A 21122-nucleotide genomic window follows, 5' to 3' on the forward strand; every position below is an offset into this window, starting at 1 on the left:
ACACCAAAACTGTATGCAGTATTCCAGGTGCGGTCTCACCAATACCTTATATAACTGCAGCAATACCTCCCTGTTTTTATATTCTATCCCCCTAGCAATAAAAGCCGACGGACCTGCTGCACCTGCATACTAACTTTTTGATTTTCTTGCACAAGGACCCCCAGATCCCTTTGTACTGCAGTACTTTCCAGTTTCACACCATTAAGATAATAACTTGCTCTCTGATTTTTCCTGCCAAAGTGCATAACCTCACATTTTCCAATATTGTATTGCATCTGCCAAATCTCCGCCCACTCACCCAGCCTGTCTATATCCCCCTGTAGGTTTTTTATGTCCTCACTCTCCACTTTCCCTCCCATCTTTGTATCATCTGCAAACTTTGATATGTTACACTCGGTCCCCTCCTCCAAATCGTTAATATAGATTGTAAAGAGTTGGGGACCCAGCACCGACCCCTGCAGAACACCACTGGCTACTGGTTGCCAGTCCGAGAATGAACCATTTATCCCAACTCTCTGCTTCCTGTTAGATAACCAATCCTCCACCCATGCCAGAATATTACCCCCAATCCAGTGATTCTTTATCTTGAGCAATAATCTTTTATGTGGCACCTTGTTGAATGCCTTCTGGAAGTCTAAATACACTACGTCCACTGGTTCCCCTTTATCCACCCTGTACATTATGTCCTCAAAGAACTCAAGCAAATTTGTCAGACATGACTTCCCCTTCGTAAAGCCATGCTGACTTTGTCCTATTAAATTATGTTTATCCAAATGTTCTGCTACTGTCTCCTTAATAATAGACTCCAAAATTTTACCCACCACAGATGTTAGGCTAACTGGTCTATAATTTCCAGCCTTCTGCCTACTACCCTTTTTAAATAAGGGTGTTACATTAGCAGTTTTCCAATCTGCCGGGACCTTTGCCGAGTCCAGAGAATTTTGGAAAATTATTACCAAAGCATCCACAATCCCCACTGCCACTTCCCTCAAGACCCTGGGATGTAAGCCATCAGGTCCAGGGGATTTATCCGCCTCGAGTCCCAATAATTTACTGAGTACCAATTCCTTAGTGATTTTAATCATATTTAGCTCCTCCCCCCCAGAGCCCCCTGTTTGTCCAGTGTTGGGATATTCTTAGTGTCCTCTACCGTAAAGGCTGAAACAAAATATTTGTTCAGCATTTTTGCCATCTCCATGTTTCCCAGTCTCATCCTCTAAGGGACCTACGTTTGCCTTAGCCACACACAACTGAATAATGCAAAATGTGTTGAAACACATCATTCCATCGCTTCAGCAGAACATCGTGGCAAAACACCGTTCTGTTCCCTTTCCATAAAGGTTTAAGGAGACAATGAATACCCAATGTTTCAGGAGCCAGTGAATTCACTACATCCAAGTAAATTGCCCCAGCACCAGGGCTTGAGAAGGGCCCTATCTCATCAGCAACCAACCCACACAATTCTGAAAAATCATCTTTACAACATCTCCAAAATGTTGTAATGTAGGGCGCAAAGAATGTTAGAATTTTATTTACAGAAGGAGGGCATTTGGTTCCTTATGCCACTGTTAGCTATCTACTCAAGTCCCATTTCCCTGTCCATACCCTTGAATATTTTTCCTCTTCAAGTGTTTATATGATTCCCTCAACCTCCTGGCTCAGGTCCTCTGAGTGAGAAGGTGATGGGTTCAATCCTTACTCTAGGACTTCATATAATCCAGATTGACACAATGGGAGTGCTGCATTGTCAGAGGTGCCAACTTTTGGATGAGATGTTAGACTGAGGCCAGATCTGACTGTTCAAGTGGATGCAAAAGTTCCCATTGCACTATTCGAAGAGGAGCAGAGAGTTCTCCAATGTTTTAGACAATATTCATTTCTCTACCATAAAGAACAGATTCACTGGTCATTTATCACATTTATTGTTTGTGGGAGCTTGCTGTGCACAAATTGGCTGCCACGTTTGTCTATATTACAATAGTAATTGCACTTCAAAAATAATTCATTGGCTCTGGTGCTTTGGGAAATCGTCAGGCTGTGAAAATGCAACATCTTTCTTTAAATTTTGTGATGGCCTTGGCTTCAATCGCGACTTGTGATGATGTACTCCATACCTTTGGTGGTGAAATCTTTCTAACCCTCCTTTTATGCCTCCAGTGATAATCCTGAGTTCCAGCTCCCTCGTTACAAATTCACCAACCAGTGGAAATAATCTTTCACTACTTTTCAGGTTCTTTCTTTCATTTCTATCTAGCCTCTCAACTTTTTCATAATTTTGAACACTTCTAGTAAAAAAAAAGTTGCATTTCTATCGCGCCTTTCACAACCTCAGGACGTCCCAAAGTGCTTCACAGACAATGAAGTATTTTTCAAGTGTAGTCATTGTTGTAACATAGGAAACACGATAGCCAATTTGTGCACAGCAAAGTCCCATAAACAGTGGTGAGGTAAATGACTAGACAATCTGTCATTGTGGTGTTGTTTGAGGAATAAATATTAGCCAGGACAGCCGGAGAACTCTCCGACTCTTTGAATAGTGCCATGCGATCTTTTACATCCACGAGGGGGCTGACGGGGCCTCGGTTTAACGTTTCATTCGACAGTGCAGCACTCCCTCAGTACTGCACTGAGTGTCAGCCTGGATTCTTATTTGCTCTTTTTGTGGCTTTTTCCACCTGCAGTCGTTTTTAAAGCTCTGCACTTGCATTCCTATGTTATACTTGTGCTTCTTTTACCATTTTTACTCTAGATATTTTTGACTTCCAAATTTCAGGCTAGTCTTGGTTCTCCGTGACCATTGAGATGCGGTCTACTCTTGACTGGATGCAGAGTCTGGACAAGGAAGTCAGTGGCAATCATGTAAGTTCACCAGAGTACGAGCTGGTCGAAGGTATGATGCCCGTTGGTGTTTCACCTCGTCCAGATACCTGGTAAAATTTGCAGCATGTCCAGGTAATAAACAGAGAACCCTTTTCACTGCTATCCCCATGCCTCATCTTGGGAATTGTAAACAATTTTACAACACCAAGTTATAGTCCAGCAATTTTATTTTAAATTCACAAGCTTTCGGAGGCTTCCTCCTTCGTCAGGTGAACGATCGTTCACCTGAGGAAGGAGGAAGCCTCCGAAAGCTTGTGAATTTAAAATAAAATTGTTGGACTATAACCTGGTGTTGTAAAATTGTTTACAATTGTCAACCCCAGTCCATCACCGGCATCTCCACATCATCTTGGGAAGGTGGCAGAATAACTGCATTAGGCCATGATTTAGGTTCTGTCAAACAGATTTATTGAGCAGTAATAGTACAGCATAGATTTTTACAGTTCTTTGTATAGCAGTTCCTTTCTTCACTTGCCATTAATGGAAGCTGTCTGGATGGCCTGACTAACTCTCACTGGAGGCTCCAGGCACACACACTGATTTGAAAAGCCTGGCTGAGTTCAAAAAATGATTGGGTCCCAATGAATTTAAATAACTATTAAATTCAAAGAGAGCTACCCAACAAAGAGATATTTGTTCAAAGTGTATGAAAAATGAGCTGGAACACGAGTGGAACTGGTTTTTAACCCCTTAAGTACTGGGATAAAATTATAGAAGCTCCTGCCTGACTAAAGCTTTAGTAAAATGATTCATTTTTGTCACGTCCTGTGTGGGAATTTGTTATAGGAACTTGAGACAAAAGGAAACAAGTGTAAAATGATCAGAATAATTTTAAAGGAAATTAAAGCCACAACAGCACAAAGTTCCAGCTACAATTCTCCATCTTAACTGTGGCAGCATTTGGAGTGCTACAATTAGTCTTGGCATCTCTGGATTAGGGAGCAGGAGTAAAATTAGCCAAGGTTCCCATTCCTGATTGCATTTCAGCAACACATGCTAGAAACTGCATGGGTGTAGACAGAATCGGGCTCGTGTGTGCTGCCCCCACAGTCAAATATCCTGCCAACAATCACCATCGAAGCGTAAACATGTAGAATGGCCACTTGGGAGACCTATGGGAGGGCATTTGGTGCACGTGGAACTGTACTGCAGCAGAAGTGGACAGGTTCAGGACAGGAGGGGAGACAAATGAAGAAACTAAACAGGTGTACAAAGCCATCTCATGCCTTTTGATCATAAATCTTCCTCCTAACATTTCCACAACATTGACAGCTATTCAACATAAAGCAGCAGCAGTCTGCAAAGAGGCTTGAGCTAAAAATCAATGGAAGTTCAACTGCTCCCTGAGGTAATCTACTGTAGTGTGTGGTAGAATTTAATTACATCCGTCTGGAGCTATAACAAATATTCCCAGAGAGACGGAAAAACACAGCGAGTGTCTTAACAACCCACTCACTCTGCCGACAGTCCCTGATGGTGTCTGTCACTACTTTCACTGTCGCATTGTTCAGCGCATTTAAACTACAAAGGTATTTATTTGCAATATGTTTAATTAATTCAAGATATTCAATATTACTGCAGCTTCTAGCAGATTAATAAATTCGGAGGAAAGGGTTAGGAATACTTTGTGTTAGTCACCTTCTAAATACCTCCAAAAGAATTACAATACAAACATCTTGCATTTATATACTGCCTTTAACATAGTAAAACCTCCCAAGGCGCTTCACAGGAGCGTTATCAGGCAAAATTTGATACCGAGCCACATAAGGAGGTATTATAACAGGCGAGGTAGGTTTTAAGGAGTGTCTTAAAGGAGGAGAGAGAAGAAGAGGCAGAGAGGTTTAGGGAGGGAATTCCAGAACTTAGGGCAGCTGAAGGCACAGCCGCCAATGGTGGAGCGATGGACATCAGGGATAAGCAAGAGGCCAGAATTGGAGGAGCTCAGAGATCTCGGAAGGTTGTAGGGCTGGAGGTGGTTACAGAGATAGGGAGGGGTGAGGCCTTGGAGGGATTTAAAAACAAGGATGAGAATTTTAAAATCAAGGCGTTCCTGGACCAGGAGCCAACGTAGGTCAGCGAGCGCAGGGGGTGATGGGTGAACAGGGTCTGGTACAAGTTAGGATACTGGCAGCAGAATTTTGGATGAGCTCAAATTTAGAGGGTGCAAGGTGGGAGGCCGGGCAGGATAGCATTGGAATAGTCAAGTGTACATTACTCTCCCTGCATAGTAACATTGGTATTCTGAGGCACTAAACAAAGCAAGTCTGCAGGTTATTGTACAGGGAGTGGGACTGGAGTCATATGTCGGCCTAATGGGGTAAGGACGGCAGGTTTCCTTCCCTGATGGTCACACGCTTTCCAGCAGGGTTCAGGAGCAGCAGCCCTTGCTGATTCTTCCCTTACCCCCAACTCCAAGAACCACTGAGAGCAATTGTATCAGCCCTATTGCCACCCCAGTTGAGGTCAGCTAACTCAGCAGAGATTAGGAATTGGAGCTGTTCTGTACCAAATCACCCAGTGCATTTACTAAGCCAGCAGGAGAACCTCACATTCAGTTTTTGGAATTCTCTTACACCCTCCCCTCCCTTGGGTTGCTGCTTTATATTATGCCGAGAATCCCAAGGTACAACGTAACTGCCTCAATTGCTCTCAGGATGTGGTTAACCTGTAGTCACAGTCACCCAGCCGGCCCCCTCCTGCACACAAACCCATTTCATATTCACAAATATTTCCAGGATTCCAGTCACGTAGCCAAGGCTACGCAAAAAGGGGCTTTCTAAGTATTACTTGAATTATAGTTATCACAACATCGTGAAAATAACCTGCGAGGTAGGTACAGAAGTTTCACATGTACCGAGTATAGTCCAGGACTTTCTGTAGTTATTGGTTTATGCTATTTTTTCCCAGAAGAGGTCTGCAAGGTTCTGATGAAAGGTCTTCGACCTGCAATGTTAACTCTGTTTCTCTCGCCACAGATGCTGCCTGACCTGCTGAGCGTTTCCAGCATTTTCTGTTTCTTTTCAGTTCTCCAGCATCCACAGTATTTTGTTTTTGTCTGCAAGGTTTTTGATTTGTGCTGTGTTAGTTGATCTCGATGTGGAGATGCCAGTGATGGACTGGGGTGTACAAATGTAAGGAATCTTACAACACCAGGTTATAGTCCAACTATTTTATTTGAAAATCACAAGCTTTCGGAGGCTTTCTCCTTCGTCAGGAGGGATTTTAACTATCATATTAACTGGACAAATCAAATTGGGCAGGGCAGCCTTGAGGAAGAGTTTATTGAGTGTAGTAGGGATGGATTTCTTGAGCAGTATGTAACTGATCCTACAAGGGGGCAAGCAACCTTGGACCTGGTCCTGTGTAATGAGCCAGGATTAATTAATTAATGTCCTAGTTAAGGATCCCCTTGGAACGAGTGACCATAACATGGTTACATTCCATATCCAATTAGAGGGTGAGAAGATTGGTTCTCAAACAAGCGTACTGAGCTTGAATAAAGGAGACTATGATGGTATGAGAGCGGAATTGATTAAAGTGGACTGGGAAAATAGGTTAAAGGGTAAGACGGTACATGAACAGTGGTGTTCATTTAAGGAGTTATTTTACAACTTTCAAAAAAATATATTCCACTGAGGAAAAAAGGGTGCAAAAGAAATGATAGCCATCCGTGGCTAAGTAAAGAAATTAAGGATAGTATCCGACTAAAAACAAGGACATATAAGGTAGCCAAACTTAGTGGGAGGATAGAAGATTGGGAAGTCTTCAAAAGACAGCAAAAAGTAACTAAAGGATTGATTAAGAAAGGGAAGATAGATTATGAAAATAAATTAGCAAAAAATATAAAAACAGATAGCAAGAGTTTCTACAGTTATATAAAAAGAAAAAGGGTGGCTAAGGCAAACGTAGGTCCCTTAGAGGATGAGACCGGGAAATTAATGGTGGGAAACATGGAGATGGCAAAAATGCAGAACAAATATTTTGTTTCAGTCTTTACGGTAGAGGATACTAAGAATATCCCAACACTGGACAAACGGGGGGGGGGGGGGGGGGGGGGGAGGAGCTAAATACGATTAAAATCACTAAGGAATTGGTACTCAGTAAATTAATGGAACTCAAGGCGGATAAATCCCCTGGACCTGATGGCTTACATCCTAGGGTCTTGAGGGAAGTGGCAGTGGGGATTGTGGATGCTTTGGTAATAATTTTCCAAAATTCTCTGGACTCGGCAAAGGTCCCGGCAGATTGGAAAACTGCTAATGTAACACCCTTATTTAAAAAGGGTAGTAGGCAGAAGGCTGGAAATTATAGACCAGTTAGCCTAACATCTGTGGTGGGTAAAATTTTGGAGTCTATTATTAAGGAGACAGTAGCAGAACATTTGGATAAACATAATTTAATAGGACAAAGTCAGCATGGCTTTACGAAGGGGAAGTCATGTCTGACAAATTTGCTTGAGTTCTTTGAGGACATAATGTACAGGGTGGATAAAGGGGAACCAGTGGACGTAGTGTATTTAGACTTCCAGAAGGCATTCAACAAGGTGCCACATAAAAGATTATTGCTCAAGATAAAGAATCACTGGATTGGGGTAATATTCTGGCATGGGTGGAGGATTGGTTATCTAACAGGAAGCAGAGAGTTGGGATAAATGGTTCATTCTTGGACTGGCAACCAGTAGCCAGTGGTGTTCCGCAGGGGTCGGTGCTGGGTCCCCAACTCTTTACAATCTATATTAACGATTTGGAGGAGGGGACCGAGTGTAACATATCAAAGTTTGCAGATGATACAAAGATGGGAGGGAAAGTAGAGAGTGAGGAGGACATAAAAAACCTACAAGGGGATATGGACAGGCTGGGTGAGTGGGCGGAGATTTGGCAGATGCAATACAATATTGGAAATTGGCAGGAAAAATCAGAGAGCAAGTTATTATCTTAATGGCAACAAACTGGAAAGTACTGCAGTACAAAGGGATCTGGGGATCCTAGTGCAAGAAAATCAAAAGGTTAGTATGCAGGTGATCAAGAAGGCCAACGGAATGTTGGCTTTCATTGCTAGGGGGATAGAATATAAAAACAGGGAGGTATTGCTGCAGTTATATAAGGTATTGGTGAGACCGCACCTGGAATACTGCATACAGTTTTGGTGTCCATACTTAAGAAAAGACATACTTGCTCTCGAGGCAGTACAAAGAAGGTTCACTCGGTTAATCCCGGGGATGAGGGGGCGGACATATGAGGAGAGGTTGAGTAGATTGGGACTCTACTCATTGGAGTTCAGAAGAATGAGAGGCGATCTTATTGAAACATATAAGATTGTGAAGGGGCTTGATCGGGTGGATGCGGTAAGGATGTTCCCAAGGATGGGTGAAACTAGAACGAGGGGGCATAATCTTCGAATAAGGGGCTGCTCTTTCAAAACTGAGATGAGGAGAAACTTCTTCACTCAGAGGGTAGTAGGTCTGTGGAATTTGCTGCCCCAGGAAGCTGTGGAAGCTCCATCATTAAATACATTTAAAACAGAAATAGACAGTTTCCTAGAAGTAAAGGGAATTAGGGGTTACGGGGAGTGGGCAGGAAATTGGACATGATTTTAGATTTGAGGTTAGGATCAGATCAGCCATGATCTTATTGAATGGCGGAGCAGGCTCGAGGGGCCGATTGGCCTACTCCTGCTCCTATTTCTTATGTTCTTATGTCAGGTGAGTCACTCACCTGACGAAGGAGAAAGCCTCCGAAAGTTTGTGATTTTCAAATAAAACTGTTGGACTATAACCTGGTGTTGTAAGATTCCTTACATTAGTTGATCTCAGCTGAGGCAGAATGGTGCTACAAATGGCCCAGGCTGGTGATGGGGGTTAGCCAAGGTTCCCACACCCTCGTACAATCCTCCGGCTCCTACTGGAATGTGTGAATTTCAAGGAAGAACAGGATCAGACTCCACTAATAATATTCTCTTTTTGAAAATGCCACAAAGAAATTGGACATAGGGACCGAGCTACATGAAAACTACTATACTCAGTGTATGGCCGGTCTGGCTAGGGTATGCGCTGTAAAATGCCCGTCTGAGAAGCACAAGAGTGCAAGTACACATCAGCCTACCGTACTCCCGCAGCCTGACAAAACTTGTTATCTCGGAATGGTGACTTGCTTTAAGTAGCAGAGGTCTGCTGGCACCTGTGGAATGGTGTCCCAGACACAAGTCAGCACCATCGGGACATGAGAGGAGAGACAGTGATTATCTGGCCTGTGCTGGGTTAGCAGATCTCAACCAACTCATTGTTGGAGGTGGTGTAGCAACTGGTCCCAATGACCCAGTTTCTGGATAAAAACAAGGAGGGACGTGGAGTAGAGCAGCTGGAGAATCGGATGCTGAATTGAGAACAGCAATCGTTATCTAAAGCACCGAGGCACTGCAGCACTGAGTGGCAGGATGCAGCTTTCAGTCCTCAAACCACTTGCTCCTAACTTTCAGCGTGCTGTCACAAAGAGGCTTCTGGTGCAGGTCTACTGATCAGGAGTGGGTACCCTCGCTCCCTAGCCCAGGGTGCTGGGGCCAACTGCACCATATATTCTCCCCCCCACCCCCAAACCTCCTGGAGACAGTCCACATGAAGAACTTCTGTTTGCAAACGACAGGGAACAGATGACAGTATGGGGTCTCACACCAGGACCAGTCACCACCTTGGGAAGCAGAGAGGTTAGGGAGAAGAGTGAGAGGAGAAATAAACAGCACCAGTCGCTCTATATCTTTTGGCAATCAGGAACAGGCCGCCTTCTTTCAAGTTCCACACTCAAAACTCAATCTGCAAAGAGAAGTTTAAATTATAATGTAAATGTTTAAAGGCTAAATATAACTCATCTGGCTCCATAGATGCTCCCTGCATCTAGCCACCTGACAGGCATACAATGCACAATATACTTGTGCAAAAAAAAGGGTTGTACTGTGCACTTACAACAGCGCACTGACATCCAGAGCAGCTGGGAATCTGTAAAATTCATTCAAAGCAAATTGCATTCTTTTAAACATATGAGCAGATCTCCCAGGGCATCACTCACAGTAAGACGGATGTTACGCTGTTGTATAAGTACATGGTTGTTGCATCATGTAACACGCGATGTATTGCTCTGCTGCTAAGGTGCATCTGTGTCCCTTTAAGGCCACAAAGTTCACCTGTTAAGGAAACAGTGGCTCAGATCAGCGTTTAATTATTTGCTGAGGGAAATGTACAGATTGGGAAGTGATTACTGAACATTAAGTGAACGCTCTCTTCCCCTTTTTAAAATTATTTTGCCTCTACAGCAAAGGCATCCTTACCTCATGGGTTTGTTTTTAATGGGTGAGCAAAATCCATGCACTGCACGCCCCAATTTATTTTTACAGACAACTGCCACGTTCAGGCTGTTTCAGGAGAGCAGGGGAGAAGAGGAGGGCTAGGAATCAAGACATCATGATGCAAATGAGCATCATTAGGTGCCTGGGAGAATGGCCGATTGGGTTTATTTCTAGTAAGGGCAGCCTTGAAACTTGTTCTTAACAGCGAGGTTTGTAGTTTTCAGCATTGAGCCAGTTCTGTGTGTGGGATCTGGCTCAAAGTGAAAACACCTGGACCTAGGATAATCTGGATCTGCATTGCACTCAGAACGAAGGCGATCAGGCTGCTTATATTATTGCATTTTTGGCACTTTACCTCACATTTTCCTCATGTTCAGTGAGAAACACCAACTGCAAAAGCAACCTCTCGCTCCTTACGACCCATTATCCAGGTAACTGTAGCGAGCCAAGGGATCGTACAGACACCCTCACTTTAATCAGCTGACTGGATATATCACGTATCCTCATCTGAAGTCAAAGGAAATCACAAGGATAAATACCATCAGCTTTTGCACACGCTCTGAACTACCAAACAGATTTAATAATGAATAGATAAGTCAACAATACCAAACAGTAGATTTATGATAATCACAGACTTTACTAGTCCTTCTCCAACTGTAGAAAAACAACAAACTGTTGTGTCTCCTCCACCAACACTCCAAGTAAAACTGGACCTGAAACAAGCTCCCTGGCAATAGCCTTAAGTGGCAGCTTTGTTGATAACCTTCCACAGAGCCTCCCGTCCCTAACTGAGAGGTTATACATAACAGGAAAGATTGAACAAGCTGGGGCTCTTTTCTAGAGAAAAAACAAGGCTGAGGAGTGACCTGATCGAGGTCTTTAAGATTATGAAGGGGTTTGATAGGGTAGACATAGAGAAGATGTTTCCACTTGTGGGGGGACCAGAACTAGGAGCCATAAATAAGAGAGTCACTAATAAATCCAATAAGGAAGTTAGGAGAAACTTCTTTACCCAGAGAGTGGTGAGAATGTGGAACTCGCTCCCACAAGGAGTAGTTGAGGCGAATAGTATAGATGCATTTGAGAAGCTAGATACACAAATGAAGGAGAGAGGAATAGAAGGATATGTTGATGGGGTTAGATGAAGTAGGGAGGGATAAGGCTCATGTGGAGCATAAATGCCGACATGGACCAGTTGGGCCGAATGGCCTGATTCTGTACTGTACATTCTATGTAACTCTCTCTCAATAATGGCTTCAGGAGGATGACTGAATTTTGGATAAATCACCTGAGATATATTTCTAACTTCTTTGAAGTACAAGTTATGAACAATGGAGATTAAAAAGCTCAAATTCAAATATAGCAGCCAATTTTTTTTTAAACATACAAAAAGTTTGCTTTGAACCGAATGGTATGCCTTCTTCCCAGGAACAAATTAACCGACTTCAAACTGCAAGACAGTCCCTCATCAAAGAGCAATAATAACAATAAAGATTTGCTAGGGAAGCCTTTGAAATGACTTATTGCACACCAAATCCATATCTATTTGCTATATTATAGTGATCGTCAATCTTATATATAAATATGGTAAAACGCATTAATCATATTAGAATTACAAACATAAGAACAGGAGGAGGCCATTCAGCACCTCAAGCCTGCTCGCCCATTCAATTAGATCATAGCTGATCTGTACCTCAACTCCATTTTCCCACTTTTGCTCCATATCCCTTGATATCCTTACCCAACAAAAATCTATTAATCTCAGTCTTGAAAGCTCCAACTGACCCCCAGCATCCACAGCCTTTTGGGGGAGAGAGTTCCAGATTCCCACTCCCCTTTGTGTGAAGAAGTGCTTCCTGACATCACCCCTGAACGGCCTGGCTCTAATTTTAAGGTTCTGCCCCCTTGTTCTGGACTCCCCCCACCAGAGGAAATAGTTTCTCCGTATCTGCTAAATCAAATCCTTTTAACATTTTAAACACCTCGATTAGATCACCATTCAACCTTCAAAACTCAAGGGAATACAAGCCAAGTTTATGCAATCTGTCCTTGTAATTTAACCCTTTTAGCCCCGGTATCATTCTGGGTGAATCTGCACTGCACCCCCTCCAAGGACAATATATCCTTCCTGAGGGTCGGTGCCAAAACTGAACGTAGTGCTCCAGATGGGAACTGACCAAAGGTCTGTACAGCTGAAGCATAACTTCCACCCCTTTGCATTCCAACCCCCTTGAGATAAAGAATCGCACTGGTTTAGTGATCAGGAGTGAGGAACTCTAACTGGTTTGTACCCTCCCTAGCCTGAGTCCTGAAGCTAATTGTAGTGTCCTTACTGTTGACCTGACTGAGATCAGCTGACTCCACACAAAGTAGGAATTAACATTTGACCTATTGCTTTGTATGGCTAATCACTACATCATTTACTCACTAGGCAGGAGTGTTCAATAGGCAACCTGAGCCCCGGCAACCGGGCCCTCGGCAGCCCCAAGCCCCGGCAACCAGGCCCTCAGCAGCCCCAACCGGGCCCAAGGCAGCCCAGACAATTCAACCCCATTTGTGCTGTTATTTCTGATTCACTGGTTTGTTCTGTTTGAATTTTTATGGGCCTGGAGATTTGGAAAGGGCTGTCTCATTGGTCAATTAATCCTAACTCAGAGTACCAAGATGCAACGGCAGCAGCACCTTGAGATATCTGCAAATTAACGGGAACACAGATTTAAACTTTATGCGTGGGCTCCTTAGTACACACCAATGCATCCACAAGGGAAACAGCTTCGACATCCTGCCTAGGCCAGTGGGGGGCTTTAAGCATGTGGGTAACCCTCCTTAGGCTAGATGCGTCAAGCATTCTATCATGTACATCCTTCAATCCGTAAACATTATCCTCCTTCCCTATTGGTATGTATCTTCTCTGCAGTCTGTACACAGCATTTCTAAACGTGATTCACTTTCCTGCCATGCTTTCCCCCCTCTGCCAGGCAGGTTCCTGAGCTCACCTCTCATAATCTGCCTATCAAAAGCTGAACGTTTCTACTGTACTCGTTCTCTTCTCCCTCATAAGCCTAACCCATCACACCGTGGTCCCTGATGCCAAGAAGCTCCTGTTTCGGACCTATCCTCTGCTGCCTGTTACTCAACTCTCAGGCAGTTAGATGCTGTGATGGGGCCGGAGGTGGGGGGGGGGGGGGGGATGAATCATGGGTTTTCCATGGAAGGTTGGGTCGAATGACCTCCCTCACATTTACTCATCTTTGTGATTTTTGAGTTCGTTGATTTAATGAAGTGTAAAGGTAGGCATGACATTTCTGTAATGTGTCCACATGAATTGTGATAGTCGTACAATTATAGATTCTGTTCTTCTAAACTTGGGTTTGTATAACACGAAGATGAAATCCTGGCCGTTACTGCTGCTGGGAGCAATTTAAAAGAGCATCACATGCTAAGTGTATTGGTACAACGTTAAAGCACTTTGGGCCACATGCAATATTCCTTAAAGCATTTTTGTATCAATACCAATAAATAACAATTGTGACAACACTGCAGAATGAGTCACATGCAATTATAATAGATTACCAGCAAAACACATACCCAGTACTGCCTGCTTGAGAAAGTGGGGTGCCGCGAGGATTGGTGCTTGGGCCTCGGCTATTTACAATCTATATTAATGACTTGGATGAAGGGATCGAGTGTAATGTATCCAAGTTTGCTGACAATACAAAGCTAGGTGGGAAAGTAAGGTGTGAGGAGGGTACAAAGAGTCTGTAAAGGGATATAGACAGGTTAAGTGAGTGGGCAAGAAGGTGGCAGAGGGAGTATAATGTGGGGAAATGTGAGGTTATTCACTTTGGTAGGAAGAATAGAAAAACAGAATATTTTTTAAATGGTGAGAAACTATTAAATGTTGGTGTTCAGAGGGATTTGGGTGTCCTTGTACAAGAAACACAGAAAGTTAACATGCAGGTACAGCAAGCAATTAGGAAGGCAAATGGTACGTTGGCCTTTATTACAAGGGGGTTGGAGTACAAGAGTAAGGAAGTCTCGCTGCAATTGTGCAGGGCTTTGGTGAGGCCACACCTGGAGTACTGTGTATAGTTTTGGTCTCCTTACCTAAGGAAGAATATACTTGCCTTATAGGCGGTGCAGCAAAGGTTCACTAGATTGATTCCTGGAATGAGAGGGTTGTCCCAAGAAGAAAGATTGAGTAGAACGGGCCTACGCTCTCTGGAGTTTAGAAGAATGAGTGGTGATCTAATTGAAACATATAAGATTCTGAGAGGGCTCGACAGGGTAGGTGGTTTCCATCCCAGGGTTTTAAAGGAAGTTCACAGATCCCTGAAGGCGGCGGAACAGGTAGATAAGGTGGTAAAGAAGGCATATGGGATACTTGCCTTTATTAGCCGAGGCATAGAATATAAGAGCAAGGAGGTTATGATGGAGCTGTATAAAACACTGGTTAGGCCACAGCTGGAGTAGTGTGTGCAGTTCTGGTCGCCACACTACAGGAAGGATGTGATCGCTTTGGAGAGGGTGCAGAGGAGATTCACCAGGATGTTACCAGGGCTGGAGCGCTTCAGCTATGAAGAGAGACTGGGAAGATTGGGTTTGTTTTCCTTGGAGCAGAGGAGGCTGAGGGGGGACATGATTGAGGTGTACAAAATTATGAGGGGCACAGATAGGATGGATACTAAGGAGCTTTTTCCCTTCGTTGAGGGTTCTATAACAAGGGGACATAGATTCAAGGTAAAAGGCGGGAGGTTTAGAGGGGATTTGAGAAAGAACTTTTTCATCCAGAGGGTGGTTGGAGTCTGGAACTCACTGCCTGAAAGGGTTGTGGAGGCAGGAACCCTCACAACATTCAAGAAGCATTTGGATGAGCACTTGAAATGCCATAGCATACAAGGCTATGGACCAAATGCTGGAATATGGGATTAGATTAGACAGGGCTTGATGGCCGGCGCGGACACGATGGGCCGAAGGGCCTCTATCCGTGCTGTATAACTCTATGACTCTATGACATCTGCCAAGTTCTCTAGATTCAGGAACTGTCCCTCTAGATTGGAAAATTGCACATGTCACTCTGCTTTTTAAGGAAGGAGAGGGAAACCAGGGAATTATAGACCAGTTAGCCTAACATCTGTTGTGGGGAAAATGCTGGAGTCTATAATTAAGGATAGGGTGACTGAACACCTCGAGAATTTTCAGTTAATCAGAGAGAGCCAGTATGGATTTGTGAAAGGTAGGTCGTGCCTGACAAACCTGATTGAATTTTTTGAAGAGGTGACTAAAGTAGTGGACAGGGGACTGTCAATGGATGTTATTTATATGGACTTCCAGAAGGCATTTGATAAAGTCCCACATAAGAGACTGTTAGCTAAGATAGAAGCCCATGGAATCGAGGGAAAAGTATGGACTTGGTTAGGAAGTTGGCTGAGCGAAAGGCGACAGAGAGTAGGGATAATGGGTAGGTACTCACATTGGCAGGATGTGACTAGTGGAGTCCCACAGGGATCTGTCTCGGGGCCTCAATTATTCACAATATTTATTAACGACTTAGATGAAGGCATAGAAAGTTTCATATCTAAGTTTGCCGATGACACAAAGATTGGTGGCATTGTAAGCAGTGTAGATGAAAACATAAAATTACAAAGCGATATTGATAGATTAGGTGAATGGGCAAAACTGTGGCAAATGGAATTCAATGTAAGCAAATGTGAGGTCATCCACTTTGGACCAAAAAAGGATAGAACAGGGTACTTTCTAAATGGTAAAAAGTTAAAAACAGTGGATGTCCAAAGGGACTTGGGGGTTCTGGTACATAGATCATTGAAGTGTCATGAACAGGTGCAGAAAATAATCAAGAAGGCTTATGGAATGCTGGCCTTTATATCTAGAGGACTGGAGTACAAGGGGGCAGAAGTTATGCTGCAGCTATACAAAACCCTGGTTAGACCGCACCTGGAGTACTGCGAGCAGTTCTGGGCACCGCACCTTCGGAAGGATATATTGGCCTTGGAGGGAATACGTCGGTTTACTAGAATGATACCCGGACTTCAAGGGTTAAGTTACGAGGAGAGATTACAGAAATTGGGGTATTATTCTCTAGATTTTAGAAGGTTAAGGAGTGATCTGATCGAAGTTTATAAGATATTAAGGGGAACGGATAGGGTGGATAGAGAGAAACTATTTCCGCTGGTTGGGGATTCTAGGAGTAGGGGACACAGTCTAAAAATTAGAGCCAGACCTTTCAGGAGTGAGATTAGAAAACACTTCTACACACAAAGGGTGGTGGAAGTTTGGAACTCTCTTCCGCAAACGGCAATTGATGCTAGCTCAATTGCTAATTTTAAATCTGAGATAGGTAGCTCTTTGCCAACCAAAGGTATTAAGGGATATGGGCCAAAGGCAGGTATATGGAGTTAGATCACAGATCAGCCATGATCTTATCAAATGGCGGAGCGGGCTTGAGGGGCTGGATGGCCTACTCCTGTTCCTATGTTCCTCGATGCCGAGAGGCTGTTTCCCCTGGCTGGAGAGTCGAGAATTAGGGTGCATAATCTCAGGATAAGAGGTCGTCCATTTAGGACTGAGATGAGGAGAAATTTCTTTACTCAGAGGGTTGTAAATCTTTGGAACTCTCTACCCCAGAGGGCTGTGGATGCTCAGTTGTTGAGTTTATTCAAGGCTGAGATCGATAGATTTTTGGATTCGAAGGGAATCAAGAGAAATGGGGATCGGGCGGGAAAGTGGAGTTGAGGTTGAAGATCAGCCATGATCTTATCGAATGGTGGAGCAGGCTAAAGGGGACACATGGCCTACTCCTGTTCTTATGTAAATATGCTATAAGGAGGAGAAAAATCAAAAAAAGGCTTCAGTACACTTCTTGTATGATAGGAACATAGGAATCTACAGGACTGGAAAAGACCACTTTAGTCAGCCTTGGCTCAGTGGTAGCACTCTCACCTCTGAATCAATCCTGGGTTCAAGCCCCACTGCAAACACTTGAGCACATTATCCAGGCTGACACTTCACTGCAGTACTGAGGGAGTGCTACACTGTTGGAGGTGCAGTCTTTTGGCAGAGACATTAAACTGAGGCCCCATCTCCCCTTTCAGATGGACGTAAAAGAGCCCATGGCTCTATTTCAACGAAGAGCAGAGGAGTTCTCCCAGTGTTCTGGGATCTTGCTGTGCGTAAATTGGCTGTTGCATTTCCCTATATTACAACAGTGACTACACTTCAAAAAGTACTTCACTGCCTGTAAATCACTTTGGGACGTCCTGAGGTCGTGAAAGGTGCTATAGAAACATTAGTCTTTTCCTTTTCATTAGTCTATCTGGCTGGTCCCGGAGTTCAGGAAAAGAATATACAGTTCATTGTCGAAATTCCTCAATTGTTTTTCTTGTCAATGTCTGTCCAACTCTCTCTTAAAATTATTGGTATTATCTGCCTTGATACTCTATCTATTTCATCAAGTTTCTCCCTCAACCACCATCAGTGACAGACCTGTAATCACCAGTACTTCACCCCGGTTTTACACAGCTCTATTCGTACACAAGCCAAGCTTGGACAGGAAGAATCTAGAATTGTACTCTGGATATTTTTCACACACCCACCGCTAAGCTTTACTGACATTCCTGTGACATCACTGCACACAATTCTGAGCATACCCTTCCTGCAATGGTACCACAAATCTGTTGATAAGAAAAAACACATGCTTCAATTTTTTCTACAGAAATACAAGTGAGCATCAAGTTACTGGGGTAACAAATCACTGATTATGGACACAGATGGAAGAGCTTCCCATTCATGCACATTCAAAAGGAAACAAGAGCTTGCAATTCAATTAGAAAGCAGCATGGAGATAAAACCATCTCTGAAACAAATATTTAGGAAGTACAGCACACAATTATAGATCTGATATGCCTGACATTCTACGCGCTGGAGAAACCCCTGAACTACAAGTCCGACAAATCCAAACAGCAAAATACTGCAGATGCTGAAAATTTGAAATAAAAGCAGAAAGTTCTGGAAACACTCAGCAGGTCAGGCAGCATCTGTGGAGAAAGGTAGGGTTAATGTTTCAGGTCGATGACCTTTCATCAGTTCTAACACTGACTTGAGACGTTAACCCTACGTTTCTCTCTCCACAGATGCTGCCTGATCCGCTCAGTGTTTCCAGCACTTTGCTTTTATTTTACTTTTGTTTTAATTCACTTTCGTTACAAGTATTAAAAAAAAGTAGTCAAATATCACGAGTAAAGAAACATTCTATGGCAGGATACATCAGTCCATCCTTATACATCTTGTAGCAATCCCTTATATTATAGGACATGTGGAACATATTCTGAAAGCTGCAAGTGTTAGTTTATCTCAAACCTGTCTCATTCACAAATAAACACACATCATCCTCCCATCACAGGAACCCATAAAACGATCATCGAGCTGACCAGTATAACCCCCAGCAGTTCTGAGGGAGGCTTATCAGCTGATGTGCTCTTTTGACAGATGTTGCCCGACCTGCTGAATGTCTCCAGTATTTTCTGGTTTCGTGCCACAGGTTTTCTGTGTTTTGAAGAAATCAAATCTGTTTTTTTGGGGGTTCTGAGGTTTTTAGCAGCATTCTGGGGATTGCAATCTGCGATCTCATCTATTTTTCTGTGATAAAAGGAAACCAGAGGCCTCGGGCAGCACCTCAGAATTGCAACAAGCTCTAAAGATACTAACACATCTTTAATAAGCACAGGAGCCTACTTATCAAACCCACTGCCCATGTATTTGCACCCTACACCTACTGTAACAGTAATTAAAGCATCTCCCCCAATAGTCCCAGGGACTGCTCATGTTTCTCACCTGAGAATTGCAGATAGCATGAACATAAAAACATCACTTTTCAGGCAAGCAACATCCCTGCATCACTCTCCTGCTTCTATAATCGTGCTGAAGAGGGTCCACACTTACTCATTCAGTACAGAGACCCTGCACCTCAACCCTGACAGCAAAACACCAGCTCCCTCTACAGTTACATTACAAAAACCAGCTCACATCCCAACAGCAGCACGGTAGATCTGCACCTTTGTGGGTCTGCGATGTTGTCAGCTCTGAGAGACTGGGACTGTTTATACTAATGGAGTGCATCTAATAGGTAGACCTATGCAGGAGTGCAACACCTGGAGTGTGAAAGCACCTTTGCAAACCCACTGTCCCTGGAATCACAACAGCAGCACTGGGGCAGGTTCAGGGGCAGGACCTGGAGTTAGGGGAGATTCAGGTTCTGGGTCTGCTGAGAGGATGTTTCCCCTGGCTGGAGAACTACGGATCATAGACTCAAAATAACAGGTCGGCCATTTAGGACTGAGATGAGGAGGAATTTCTTCACTCAGAGGGTTGTGAATCTTTGGAATTCTCTACCCCAGAGGGCTGTGGATGCTGAGTCACTGAATATATTCAAGGCTGAGATTGATAGATTTTTGGACTCTAAGGGAAGGGAAAGTGGAGTTGAGGGCTAAGATCAGCTATGATCTTACTGAATGGCTCGAGGGGATGTATGGCCTACTCCCGTCCTATTTCTTATGTTCAGGTTCAGGGTCCGCATCCAGAGCAGGTTCATCATCCAGAGCAGGGTCTGGTTCTGGATTAGGAGCTGTCTTGTTTATTGCTCAGAGCTGACAACACATTGGGCCCGTTTCCCCTCCCCCAGTACATTGGGCCCGTTTATCCCCCTAACCCCCCCCAGTACATTGGGCCCGTTTATCCCCCCCCCTAACCCCCCCAGTACATTGGGCCCGTTTATCCCCCCCCTAACCCCCCCAGTACATTGGGCCCGTTTATCCCCCCCCTAACCCCCCCAGTACATTGGGCCCGTTTATCCCCCCCCTAACCCCCCCAGTACATTGGGCCCGTTTATCCCCCCCCTAACCCCCCCAGTACATTGGGCCCGTTTATCCCCCCCTAACCCCCCCCCAGTACATTGGGCCCGTTTATCCCTAACCCCCCCCCCAGTACATTGGGCCCGTTTATCCCCCCAGTACATTGGGCCCGTTTATCCCCCCCCAGTACATTGGGCCCGTTTATTCCCACCCCAATCCCCCCCGTACAGGGGCGGGAGCTCCCACTCGCCAGCCACCCGCTTTCTTTGCCCCTTCCCCGTGCTGCTGTCAGCTGTCCGGACAGTTCTCTCTCTCTACCGCCCGCCCTGGGCCCCGTTTCCACGGTAACCCCGTCCGTGGGGTTCTCACCTCCTCCGATTGTCTCCAACGCGTCCGCAGCCACCGCGCCTGCGCCGTTCGGAGAGGCGGGTGCGCATGCGCGTTGCGGGTACCTTCCCTTCCTCCCCCAAACTAAGATGTCATCATTTGGGCACGTGACGTGGTGCCGCACTACTTTGGGCCATTCTGCCCATCAGCAACCGCCTAGCCCTCTCACTGCAGCAAAACCTTCACAACTTCATTTTGAATGTTTTTGCTGCAATAGAAAGGAAGCACTTGCATTTATACAGCACCTTTCACAACCTCAGGATGTCCCAAAGGGCTTTATAGCCAATGAAGTACTTTTTTGAAGTGTAGTCACTGTTGTAAAGTAGGAAACACAGCAGCCAATTTGTGCACAGCAAGATCCCACAAACAGCAGTGTGATAATGACCAGACAATTTGTTTTTTTTTACTAATGTTGGTTGAGGGATAAATGTTGGCCAGGACACCGGGGAGAACCCCCCTGCTCTTCTTTGAAAAGTGCCATGGGATCCACCTGACAGGGCAGACAGGGCCTTGGTTTAACGTCTCATCCAAAAGACGGGAAATAGATACATAAAGATAACAAGGCCTCGGAAAGGGTGCAGAGGAGATTTACTAGAATGGTGCCAGGGATGAGGGTCTTCAGTCATGTGGAGAGACTGGAGATGCTGGGATTGT

At 44.4% G+C, this 21122-nt stretch overlaps 1 protein-coding gene across 3 annotated transcripts in view; it reads right to left on the minus strand.

Annotated features, from left to right (window-relative positions):
- The window catches only part of kiaa0513 (KIAA0513 ortholog), an 89224-nt gene extending 68723 nt beyond the window's left edge, over positions 1-20501 (minus strand). The window contains exon 1 of one of the 3 annotated variants that reach the window (XM_067997537.1): positions 20451-20501. The gene's annotated coding sequence lies outside the window, so the exon portion shown is untranslated. Of the gene's footprint in view, positions 1-10570; positions 10708-20450 lie in introns of those variants that run through there. The other 2 variants (XM_067997534.1, XM_067997538.1) reach the window with 2 other exon arrangements.
- Positions 20502-21122: the final 621 nt, after the last annotated feature.

The sequence above is a fragment of the Heptranchias perlo genome, chromosome 16 (assembly GCF_035084215.1).
Source record: "Heptranchias perlo isolate sHepPer1 chromosome 16, sHepPer1.hap1, whole genome shotgun sequence".
Lineage (NCBI taxonomy): Eukaryota > Metazoa > Chordata > Chondrichthyes > Hexanchiformes > Hexanchidae > Heptranchias > Heptranchias perlo.